This window comes from Euprymna scolopes, chromosome 7 (genome assembly GCF_053919585.1).
Source record: "Euprymna scolopes isolate OS-2025 chromosome 7, ASM5391958v1, whole genome shotgun sequence".
Classification (NCBI taxonomy): domain Eukaryota; kingdom Metazoa; phylum Mollusca; class Cephalopoda; order Sepiida; family Sepiolidae; genus Euprymna; species Euprymna scolopes.
The window spans coordinates 17,754,035-17,766,531 of record NC_136488.1 but is presented as its reverse complement, the minus strand read 5'-3'; the positions used below and the strand labels follow the sequence as shown (position 1 = coordinate 17,766,531).

The window sequence follows — 12,497 nt, the reverse complement described above, 5'->3', positions numbered from 1 at the left end:
CCATCATTCTTGAACATGTTAAAGCCACAATACTATCTTTCAACTAAATAGAATACAGAAATCAAAGAAATTAAAAATTGAAATCTCCAGGATTACCTGATCCATGCTTTCAAAAATTGGTCTTCAATTATAGTTCCATTTTTTTCTTCTTTGAAATTCAGACTATAAATACAACAAAACAAAAGCAACATAAAAAATGTGATTTTTCTCAAACTAAACACCAAAAGATTCTCACAACTATGTTTCATCCAATTTTTCAAACGAATCTGATGAAATGTGAATAAAATTAAATAAAAAATGCATCATAAAAAGTAATTTTACAAGATTTTTTTTTAGATGCAACTATAATTGCCATCCAACATGAGAATATCATTGAACGATTTAATTTTATTTTTTTAAACAAACATTTGTTTAAGCAACATTAAACTTGTTAATCACAATATATTTCACAATATTAAACATTGTATTGTTTTATTATTTACTTGAATTTATAGAAATTAAAACTTTTCACCTTAGTATTACTTTTTTTTACTCCAATCAAGGCATATTGCCACTTGGAGCATAAAGCGCTATTTGAGATCATGTCTAACAGGGGAGTTGAGCAGCAAGATGTCTCTTCTCATTATATTAAAACTTCTGCAGGTTTGTACAGTTAAGGAAGCAGGGAACAGGGAGGGAATTCTAAAGCCTAGTAGTCTGAGGGAAGAAACTATTAGAATAAAAGGCTTTCTGGCATTTAGAGACTCAACAGTGAAGGAGTGAGATTTTGCTGCTTGTCCGATTAGTTGGGCGCATGTACATCAAGGGGGCCTAAGTGCTACGAGTTCAGAGCATATTCTATGAAAATACTTGCAAAACAGGCACTGGGATACAACATTGCAGCAATGAGACAAATGTTGAGGCTTGACCAACAGTGTAGGACCTATTAGATTAGGCACTCTTTATTTTCGGACTCTGTAAAGAGTGAAAGACTAGTGATAGCTGCACCAGCTCTGATGTGGCGACAACACACTATACACGGAAGAATTGTGGCTTTATAAAGATAAAATTAAAGGATACTTTCTAGAGTGAATGATTTTCTAGCATGGTAAAAATAGCCTAGCTTTTTTTACAGCAGCAGCAGCCTTGGCAATCTCTCTAATATATTTGCTTCAATTCATGTTGTCTGTAAATATTAAACCAAGAAGTTTGAAGGATAGAGTCTCACTTGTGGAATTAATTGTAAATTTCAAATTATTCAAGATTTTTTTTGTGTGTGTGTGGAATCGCTCCAGACAAAGTATGAAGCCACTTGTAAGTAAGGAGCTAAAAAAAAAAAAAAAAACTACCTCAAGGTCAAAAACTTGCCAACGATAAGTGTTAAATTAAATAGATCGTAACCCAGAAAACAGCAATCCTTTCCTCTATCAGAAACATCACTCCTAGAATGTGTGGACTAAAGGACAAAATAAGGAAAGCATGAATTATACGACTGCCAAGAGGAAGCAAAAGTTACAAAGTTGCCGAAAGTAAACGCAAAGCCCACTTCATACTCTTTCTTTTACATGATAATGCAAGAAATATGACATATCGCCCATTTTAAGAATTTCTTTTCAAACAGAAATTTTAATAATAAATTGCCATGATGAATAAACATTGCAAAATTTTATAATAATGCAATTAGAAATCGAACAATTCACATGGAAGAATTCTTTTCCTCTTTTAAAACTTAAACTTTTCTGAATAAAATTGAACTTCTTGTTCATTTTACTAGTTTAATCAGCCATATATAAATGCTAAAAGATTTGTCTAGTATTTCTTTGAATAAGGTCAAACTTACTGGTCATAAGGCTAAATGATAACCTTGGCCTTTAAAGTGGCAACCCAAACCCTTAACACCTCACTGATAAACTGAAATAATGATATGGTGTTCACTTAGAGTAATCATATCAGAAAAGAAAATTGTGTATTAAGAAAATAATACCTTAGTTTGATGTTCAATTTTTTAACCATTACCCCTGCTACAGAAATAAAAAGAAAAATAAACTGTTTTTACATTGAATTTTATTTCATTTTTGTTATTCTACATGACATCAGGAATTCCAGTTGGGATAAGAAATCATAAAAATGATTAATTATTCATATCACTTAAAAACAAGTAATATTGATGAAAAAAATTTTTTTTTAAATCAAAATTAATACTCTTAAATCTTAAAACTCGATCAGTGAACCATTTACTCTCTGACTTTAATAGGGCTGTTAAAGCTCAATTTCACTGGATTAATGTAAAAATAATAATTGACTTGTTGTATCAGTCAAAAATAATAAAATCACAAATCACTAGACATTCTCTTTCACTTCCTCTCTTTTCTCAAACACATGCAAATCAGCAGATTTTAGACATTAAATAATCTCACTCTCAGTTAAGTCTTTTTAACCAATGAAAATACATATAATTCGTTAGCTCATCTATTTCTCATTACACTGAATTTTCATATTGCAGTGCAATAACCAGTTGTTTTGTTTCTCTAATGTTATGAATTTAATCCCGACTCATAAACTATGATTTCAACATTTCTTTTAAAATATTCAAATTATATGCCAGACAAAGACAACCCCCTTTTATGGCGGGGATGAGGAAAAGTCTATGCCCTTTCTACTGCTCAATCCGCATTCAGGATCATCATGTCCATAACAAAACCCTGAAACATTTTGTTTGTATATTTATGTATAAATCTGTAATTTAGCAGTAACACCCAACATTTTCCTGTTTGCCTATTCATTATGGTTACAGATAGCTGAAAAACATGCATATATGAATTGATGAGAAAAAGTATGTTGCAAAAATGTTGCTATTTCAGAAAAGGATATTACTGTGTTTATTTAAGTGCATCACATGATTTTATATGCAAGAGAGAATGTGCGTCAGAGAAAGCAAGACAGAGAGTGAGAAAGTGCTTTATACTCATCCAATAATTATTCTTATAACTTATTCTTGCACCTATGTGTGCACCAGGGAATGGAACAACTCTAAACACAGTTCTGGACTGTCCAAAGTCGTTTGAAAACCAATGACCTGTCAAACTCAAAAAGGGAGTAGTATCTAATATCTCTGCCCAAATGTCTATAGTTTGTGAAATGGTAATTTCAGCAAGAGACAGTTGAATTTGATTTACTTTTGTAAATATATCGAAAATTATTTTACATTGAAGTACTTTTTTGATGGTATGCTGTAATTTGAACAAAGTTTTGCAATAAGCCTATTAAATCCAATGTCAGATGTTACAGAATATGGTTGAATATGAACAGCAATCATTTCTCTTGTCAAATAATGGATCTCTTGTGATCTATGATCATTAATATTCCAAACTTTCTTTTTGACTAATATTAATTCTTTATTAGTTTGGTGTTTCGTTGGAAACTCGTAGTTGCTGCTACTTGTTTCTGAAATATCTGTCCCTGAATATTCATTGTGCTTCCTTTTCTTATCTGCAACTTTTGCTTCTTTTGAATGAACATTTCTAAGATGGTTTAAAATATTAGTCAGTTTTTGCTGATTTGCCACTCTTTGATGTGATAGTTCGACAGCAAATATTCTTGGGATTGACATCAAAATACTTCCAGCAGAAATTGGTTGCCATAATGGTTGAAGGTTGTTTTTAATATTTAATTAATTTTTCATGTATTTAAATTAGTTATGTCTGATATCACATTAGTAATTTATCTCAATAAAATATACATTATCTAAACCAGAAAAATAAAAATATATATGCAATGGTAGAAAGAGTCCAAAAATGAGGAACAAATATATAAAGAATGCTTTATTTTCGGTTCGCACATCATCGCAATTTACTGTACAATTCCTCAACATGAAAAAAAGATGAAGTAATTTGACAGTGATTTTAAGTAAAAAATAAAAATGTTAATTCAATAGGAAGAGAAAGAAGTAAAACTTTCCATATGCTTACATATTTTTGCCTTAAATTCAATGCAGTTGTAAAAGTCTACATGTTAACAGCGCGTTATGCCTGTTATTTGATAATATGGTGTAGATGATGCCTGTCTCTTTGATAAATTTTCATTGGCAAGCAAAAACGGGAGTTAATTTGTTTTCGTTTACAATATAATTAATATTAATATCATTTATGACAACAAAATTTGCTGATAAATCTGCAAAATCAAAAAAAAAAAATTAATTGGTAATCGAACAATTTGATAATTGGTACATCCCTAGTAATAAACTTACATCACTTGCACATTAAACGTCTTTTTGCATTGGTAAGTGTTTTTTGAAGACTTACCAACGAATCATGAAATAAATCTTTCCTCTGAAAAAAATGGCAGTCAATAAATGAAAAAATATGTTGACATCTAGTATTTAGTAATATTGCTCAGATTCTTACGAATTAATTCTGCCTAAGCAAAACTATGCACAAGTTTGTTTCTGTATATTTGTTTACATATGTTTTTCTTCATTTCTTTGTATTTTATTTCATTAAACTCAACAGTGTCTGGCCTTTTACTTACATTCATTTCAGTTTCTTTCTTTTTTGTACTATGCCTTGCTGTTTACTCTTTTGGGCTTTTCTGTTCTTTTAGGGTTATATGGGTTTTGTCAACACAGTTTGAATTTTTTTAAAGTTTTCTCAATTTTAAGGAAATATTAGCAATTAGATACACAAACTGAATAAAAGTTTCTGCTATAGGTTTTGGGACAAACTCATGAGTAGATTTACACTGACTACTATCAGATACTCTTAAACAACATCAGATCATATATATATATATATATATATATATATATATACTAGCAAAAGTACCCGTCGTTGACTGGGTTCAAAAACAGTCTACAGAAAATGGACTCTGATTTATGAAAGTATGATAGGTTATGAAAAGGAAGGGTTGTAAAGAGATAGCTTCGAATTTGGGGGTATCAAATCCAAAGCAAAATATGATGAAAGTAAAAATAAAATAGATAAACCCCATAATTTATTATACCATACCTGTTCACACTGAAACACTTATCACAATATTCTGTGGATCTATATTAAAAAACTAGTTAAACTTTGGGACATATTTCCATTCTATGGAGGTCAGGCGCAAACAAAAACCCCATAATTTTATTATACCATATTTCTTCAAACTGAAACATAATTATCAAGGTATACTTACACAGATAGATATGAAAAGTCTTTATTAAAGTTTGTGCTTATTTCCATTCTATAGAGGCCAGGCGCGAACGCAGACTCCGCAATTTTATTATACCATCCCTATTTAAGTTAAAACATACTTATCAAAGTCTTATTATGTACATCTATATCAAAAACACTTGTAAACGTTTTTTTTTAATTTTTAATTTTTTTTATTTCCATACTTTGTGGATCAGGCGCATACGCAGACCCCACAATTTTAATGAATCATCATTATGCCAGATCAAACATACCCATTCCTGTGTCTCAATACATCTTCTATCATTATATGTGATCAGTTTTCTATAATAGTCAACCATACAGGAGCCTATTCGTGATCAGACACACACAGACGTTCAGCTTTATATTATAGAATATATATATATATATATATATATATATATACACACTACTTACTTTAATAGTTTCTCCCCTCAAACAGCTAGACTTTGGAATTCCCTTCCTGCTTCCCTGACTGAACTGATATGCAGAAGTTCAAATGTAAACCAACATCTTGTTAATCTTTCTTAGGCATGATCCCAAATAGTAGTCCCTTACGTCCAAGTGGCGATATGTCTTGTTAGGGGTGAACGTAAGTAAATAAACTTTATATATATATATATATATATATATATATATATATATGTGTGTGTGTGTGTGTGTGTGTGTGTGTGTATGCTTTGACAGAGCCTACAAAGATGCATAAAAAAAGAAGAAAGGAACCACATAACTTCCTAGAAAAGAAAAGAAAAAAAATGTGAATATTATTTATTTCAGACTTGCATGGCTATCCTGCATTTCCTGTGGCATTGAAAAGAAAACAGAACACTTCAAACAAATTTTTAAGTGTGTAACAGTGTGTATTTTAAAACACATGTCTCATTAGCTTTTGAAGATATCTCTTCCTGTTTTCTTAATTCGACATCACCTGAAAAGAGTTTCATAACAGTGGTTCTCCAGAGGTATTCAAGGTCTTAGGCTCAAAAGGAATAAAGCAATGTATGTCAGGAGGAAAAGCAAAAAAATGAGAAAAAAATTTGCAGAAAAGACATGTAATTCATCCATATTCACATCAACAGTCATTTGAATGACCAAATTATTCAACAGAAGAACGAAGCGGACTCCTATGTAGACGAAGCCAAAAATGCATATTTTTCCCAATGCCTTTTCCAAAATCTTTTTTTTTTTTTTTTTTACATAAAGGTCACCACTTATCAAGGCCCAGAAGCCACTCGGGGATAAGAGTTATTTTGTGCACAGTAATCAATGGGATAGTGTCATTAGTAGTGGAGATTTGATAGTGTCATTACTTAGGGAGAGGCGGTTCATCAGGAATTTGTTTACATTGGACTTGAAGACATCCATGTTGAAGTCAGGTGGGAAACAGGCAAGTGGTAGAGAGTTCCACAGGCGTGCAGTTCTAAGAAAGAAGCTTTGTTCATGGAATCTACGTTTTGATTTAGGCACAGATAAAGAGTGGGGAAAATTATTGACAGTGGTTTCAGCTAGACGGGTGTTTATCGTGAAAGGTTGGCGAGGGGGAACCAGAGATTGGAGCTCAGACGAGCACCTGCCATGAAAATAATGATAAAACAAAGATATGCTCGCAACGTCTCTTCTGTGGGAGAGAGGTTGCAGGGAAGAGAAAAGGGCATCCCCAACTAAACCACGAAGTCTATTTTGTACTCTGTCAAGGATAGGCTGTTTTTAGCAAAATTGAGCCGAGATACCACATCATTTTTAGAGAAACTCAACCATAACATTCAGCAAGTTTTGCAATCACTTAATGGAAATAAAAAGCCCTTTGTGAAGCTCTTGCTTCCGATTGCTGTGAGTCTGTTTTTTTGTTTTTTTTCTCTAGAGTATCACAACTTTCACATAAAATTAAAACAAAAAAGGTGCATGCATGCACATATATATATATATCATTTTACTACTTGGGATAGTATTTACATATAAACAAATAAGACAAAGTTCTCATTTAAATAGCTCAATAGTGCAATTTTTTCTAAAATATTTCTTAAATTATCACTTTACAAGGAACAGACACTTATATTATTATTCATTTTCAAAATGTTAAGCATTTATTAATAACGCATACAATTGTTTTAGCCTAATGCTGGCATACAAGTATATAATAGTTCATTAATCATAATTTTGCCCAACCGGGGATCTCATCAGCATAAAGAAAAATCTAAATTTCAACAGCCTATGAACAGGACTTTTATTAATATGGCGATATTCACACTTTTTAAATCCACATTAGATAATGTTTGCTTGATGCATTACATATATGTTGTGGAGAAAAAAGTGAAAATGAGTAACAATATGAACGTCTCATCTTTGAATAGTGGTAATTATAATATTATATATAATTACCATTACACAAAATTATAATTAATATTAGTATAATATCTGCAGTAAGGAGAGAAAATGAAGGTATAAAAACTATATAGTAATATATAGATTTATTCATTTGTGCAATAGGAGTATACATCAATTGCGGTAGTTGGGTAATAAGGAACTCTTTATACCATGGTATTTCGAAGCCTATATAAGATCAAAAAAAAAAGAAAAAGTGAATTTGCTTCCTTTAACTCCCACACACACATATACATATACATATATATACATACATACATATATATATATATATATATATATATATATATATATATATAGATAGATAGATAGATAGATAGATAGATAGAAAGACAGTGCTGAAGATAAGAGTATTTTTTATAGTAAACTACATGGGCTTTTATTTACTATATAAATTTTTAAACACTTGTACATTTTAGAGGATAATTTTTTGTTTTCATTTATGAAGGTTTCTACTCTGAATAATAGGATAATAAAACTTGTTTCGTCGTTGTGTCGATTCTAATGGTTTTTATTTTGATTAATAAAGTTTATTATGAAAAGAGTTATGATCTTTTGAAGTTGAACATCAAAAACAGCATTACTTTTGCACCAACCTAATAGCAAGGCTATTCGGCGTTGCCTCGGGCAAAAGTGTAACATGTTTCTATTAAAACTTCTATCTCTCTACCTCACTCTATTCATCTCTTTATCTTTCTCTTCCAAATACTCTCTCCTCCACCCAACCCATTCCTCTTTAGTGCTGGACACACACAACTCTCCTTTATATAATAGATTCCTCAAATAATGAGTAGACATTTTATTTCAATAATAATACTAAACCCCTCTCCCTGACAAAACCTGACTCAGTTGACTCCTAGAAGATCAATTTTTTTTCTAAATTTCAGATATTATTCATTTAGGGCAACGCTAATCAAGAATATGCCAACTTTGTGAGTGTTTTTTTGTAGCTTTTTACATTTAACTTGGCATACAAATACAAAAAGAATTTTAAAAACTATCTGGCAAATATACCCAGTGAACCAAGTGAAAGAGATATTCAAACAATTGCACTTAAATGGGCAGTCAGTTAAGATCTCTCAGTTGGAATACCTGAGTTAGCAGGTGAATGCTTAGCATCCGGTAGGATGCTCCATCTCCAGGTTGAACAAACTGATGAGAAAATTAAAAAAAAAAAAACTGCCCTTTATGTAACTGTTTTTTTTTTGTTTTTTTTTAATCAATTTTCACCCCAAACAAGGCACAGTACCACTTTGAAGTAGGGGGCTACTATTGGGGACATAATTTGCAGGAGCATTATGAAGGGAGATGAGTAGCAAGATGTTTGTTCACATTACACTTAAACTTCTACATATAAGTACAGTTGGGAAAGCAGAATCCCGGAAGGGAGTTCCGAAGTCTAGCAATTCTGGGAAAAAAACTATTGGAGTAAAAGGCTTTCTTGCACCTAGGGATCACTACTGTAAAGGGGTGGGACTTAGTTGCTTGTAGTATTTGTCGGGGTTAGTCGCATCAAGGAGGTACAAGTGCTTGTAGTTCGTCAGAGCATTCGCCATAAAGTACTTGTAAAACAGGCAGAGGGATGCAACATTTCGTCGATGGGACAGAGACTGAAGCTTAGATGACAGTTCAGGACCTATCAGGTTGGTGACTCTCTTTTGAACCCTATCAAGGAGCGAGAGACAAACAGCAGATGCACCAGCCCAGATGTGACAACAGTACTCCATACATGGGCGAATGGTGGCCTTATAGAGGTACAGGATACTTTCAGACATAAGTAGTTTTCTAGCACAGTAGAGAGAGCCCACCTTCTTTGCAGCAGCCTTGGCAATGCTCTCAATGTATCTTTTCCAGTTCATGTTCCCTGTAAACGTTAGGCCGAGGAGTTTAAAGGAAGTACTTTTAGGTAATGTGTTCTTGGCCATTGCTATTGATGGTAGAGAAGGTTTCTAGTAGTTATTGAAGGAAACAAGTTTTGTCTTGGCAACATCGAATGTGACCATCCATTTTTGTCGCCATTCCACTAGAGATTGGAGGTCATCCTCTAGTGTTTCTGCCATTTCCTTAGATATGTGTTCATTTGTTTTCCCCTCGTGCCTATTATAGAGAGTGGTGTCATCAGCAAATATACCCATCTCCGAAACAATTTTCTAGTTTTTAAGTTGGAAATCCAGTGCACTAAGATTAGTGCACTTTGGCCTACAAAAAATGTCTGAGCCACCCCGCTGGAATTCCTTGGTAGGGCGCCTCAGACGATTAGCAATAAACTAATCTCTTCTAAAACAAAGTAAAAGCTGGAAGGGTGGACTTTCTGAAAAATTTGCTTTTTAACCTCATTTTACAAAAATATTCATTGAAACGAATATCAAAATCACATGACATAGAAATGAACATCCTATCATCATTTCATGTAAAGTTCAAAGATACTTTGGTTTTATTTCAAGATAACAAAATCAAACACATACAAAAAACACATTTCTAATAATTGAACTTTCTCTTCATCTTATGAAAACTACACTATTTACACAACTTGATATCTTATCAGGTTTTGTTTTAAAAAAATTTGTACTTTTATTTACTCCAAACAAGACATATTGCAAGTGAGATATCAGAGGCTACTGTGATAAAGGTCAGATTTATAGAGGGGGACCTAAGTGAGCCGCCCCCCACCCTTATGGGATGTTGTTCACATTATGGAGAGCAGGGACGGAATTCCAAAAGATAATCTAACAAAGAAAGCTATAAGAATAGAAAACCTTGCAGAATCTAGAGACCACTATAGTAAAGAGGTAGAATTTTGCCGATCCATGTTAATAATTGTAAAATAAGTATAGAAATTCAACACTGCAGCAATGTGACAGTAACCTATTAAGTTAGAGGCTGCATCCTTTCCAAGAGAGAAAGGCAAGTGAGTGATGCATCAGCTCAAATGTAGAAACAATACACTATACATGGGTAAATGATGGTTTTATAACGATATAGAATACTGATAAGTGTCAGAAGTTTTTTAATCTGGTAGAAAGAGCTTATCTTCTTTGCAGCAGCCTATTCAGGATCTTCTATGTATTTATTCTAATTTATGTTATGCAAGAATAATAGACCGAAGACTTTGAATGCAGGACTCTGGAATAATGCAGTAGGAAATGTTTCTTATAGTTTTTAAAGGAAAGCAGCTTTGTCTTAGTAGCATTAAATATGACCAGTTTATTACAGACCAGAAGTCATTTTCCAAGGATTCAGTTGTTGCCTTGTAGGTGCATTTGATTTACCTGCATGTCAAAAACAGAATGTGCTGTCTGTAAATTAAAGTGTAACTTATTCTACTCTTGGTTCTGATGCCAATACATTCAATTCCACCATTTGTTACTCTGCTGTCAAAAATTCAACACTTTGCTGTCAAAATTTTCAACTTCAAAATATGACTCACTGCTCACAAGACTTGCTTCTTCAATGTCCAAATCTAAACTTACCAGTTTCTCAAAACTCAGGCTTTTTTATTCCAAACCAGAGCACCTCATTTGTATATCATATGACAAACTCATAGCCATATAAAGAGAACAGTGGCCATTACTTTTCTTTCTTCTTCATTCTTTCTGGCTGCCCCAAAACAGGTTTGTAACATTTCAGACCATATATTCCAAAATCAAATAAGATCTTCTCAGCATGGTCAATGCACTGGCTCATATGATGAATGGTTCACCTATTCCAAACTAAATCAGTTAATCACACGCTCCCCCCCCCACCCCCGATTCCTTTGGATCACTCATAGTACGCAGTCATCCAACCATCTCGGAGGATGTTACTTTCTTTGGGATCTTCACTGGGTTTTTTGTCCGGCTTCCTGTTGCTCATCATCTCTCATTCTCTGAATCTTCCCCAGTCAACCTAATGTCAAGAACGTTTTGGTACACCATCCACCTTGATATTGTTTTTGGATTATGTACCAGTAACCATACCTTTTCTCGATTTTATTGTGCACCAGGCCGCAGGTGGTTTAACCCACACATCCTCTCCAATTTGTATAGACTTTTTGGTTCATCAGATTGTTCTGTAAATTCTTTAACTCTAGGGTGTCTCCATTGGTACTTAAATATCACCCTATGCGGTACTGTTTCCTCAAGCTGCCCAGATGTAGGGATCATGTTTAACCAAAACACTGCTTCTGCAGGTGATAATTCCACCTCTCAGCAATGGCTTTTATAGTTCTATTGTTTCATTCTATGATACCATTTCCGCTCAGCCGATAGGTTGCTCTATAATAGTGCCCAACATTCCATCTATTCAAAATTTTCTGAAATATCTCTGAATGGAATACTGCTCCATTGTCCATCAGCACTTCTTCGACTGGTCCATGCTCAAAAAAAATATTTTCGAATTCTCTTGCAATGGTGTCTGCTGTTTCTGCTCGAATCTCCAAATGGAAAATCTCCCTGGATCACAATCTACCATAGATAGGTATACTCCTCCTTTATAGTGGGTGACGTCAATAGACAATCGCGTCCAATCAGCAGACACTTTAATCTCCCTGGTTGGTGGTGGGTCAATCATTCAACATTGATCACAGTTTCTATCTTTTTCACTATCTCTCATCACCTCCAAATAGACCTTCCACACTAGGTAAAGCATTCTTTCTACTTCTACATGGTGTAGCTCATGCAATTCCTTCACTTTATTTTGAGCAACACAGCATGTAATTGTCCATTCTGGTTTAAGCCAACTTTTTCTTTTCATCTTAGTCAGTACATCGACTTTTACTAGAGGGTACAAATGTTACACTTAACTTTAAGTCAAATTCATCAATCATTTCTCTCAGAATTCCTAAAAGTCATATCATAATTAATTCTGCTGATTTTTTTGTTCAAATCCTTTTCTCATCAGTTATCATAGAATTAACCCAGCTATGAATAGTAACTGAATCAGTTCGGATCTCAATTTCTTTCAGACCAC

At 33.2% G+C, this 12,497-nt stretch overlaps 1 protein-coding gene across 6 annotated transcripts in view; it reads right to left on the bottom strand.

Annotated features, from left to right (window-relative positions):
- The window catches only part of LOC145279617 (DGAT1/2-independent enzyme synthesizing storage lipids-like), a 77,237-nt gene that overhangs the window by 57,304 nt on the left and 7,436 nt on the right, over positions 1–12,497 (bottom strand). For 4 of the 6 annotated variants that reach the window (XM_080130821.1, XM_080130819.1, XM_080130822.1 and 1 more), the window contains one exon: positions 97–162. The gene's annotated coding sequence lies outside the window, so the exon portion shown is untranslated. Of the gene's footprint in view, positions 1–96; positions 163–5,585; positions 5,736–12,497 lie in introns of those variants that run through there. The other 2 variants (XM_080130820.1, XM_080130826.1) reach the window with 1 other exon arrangement.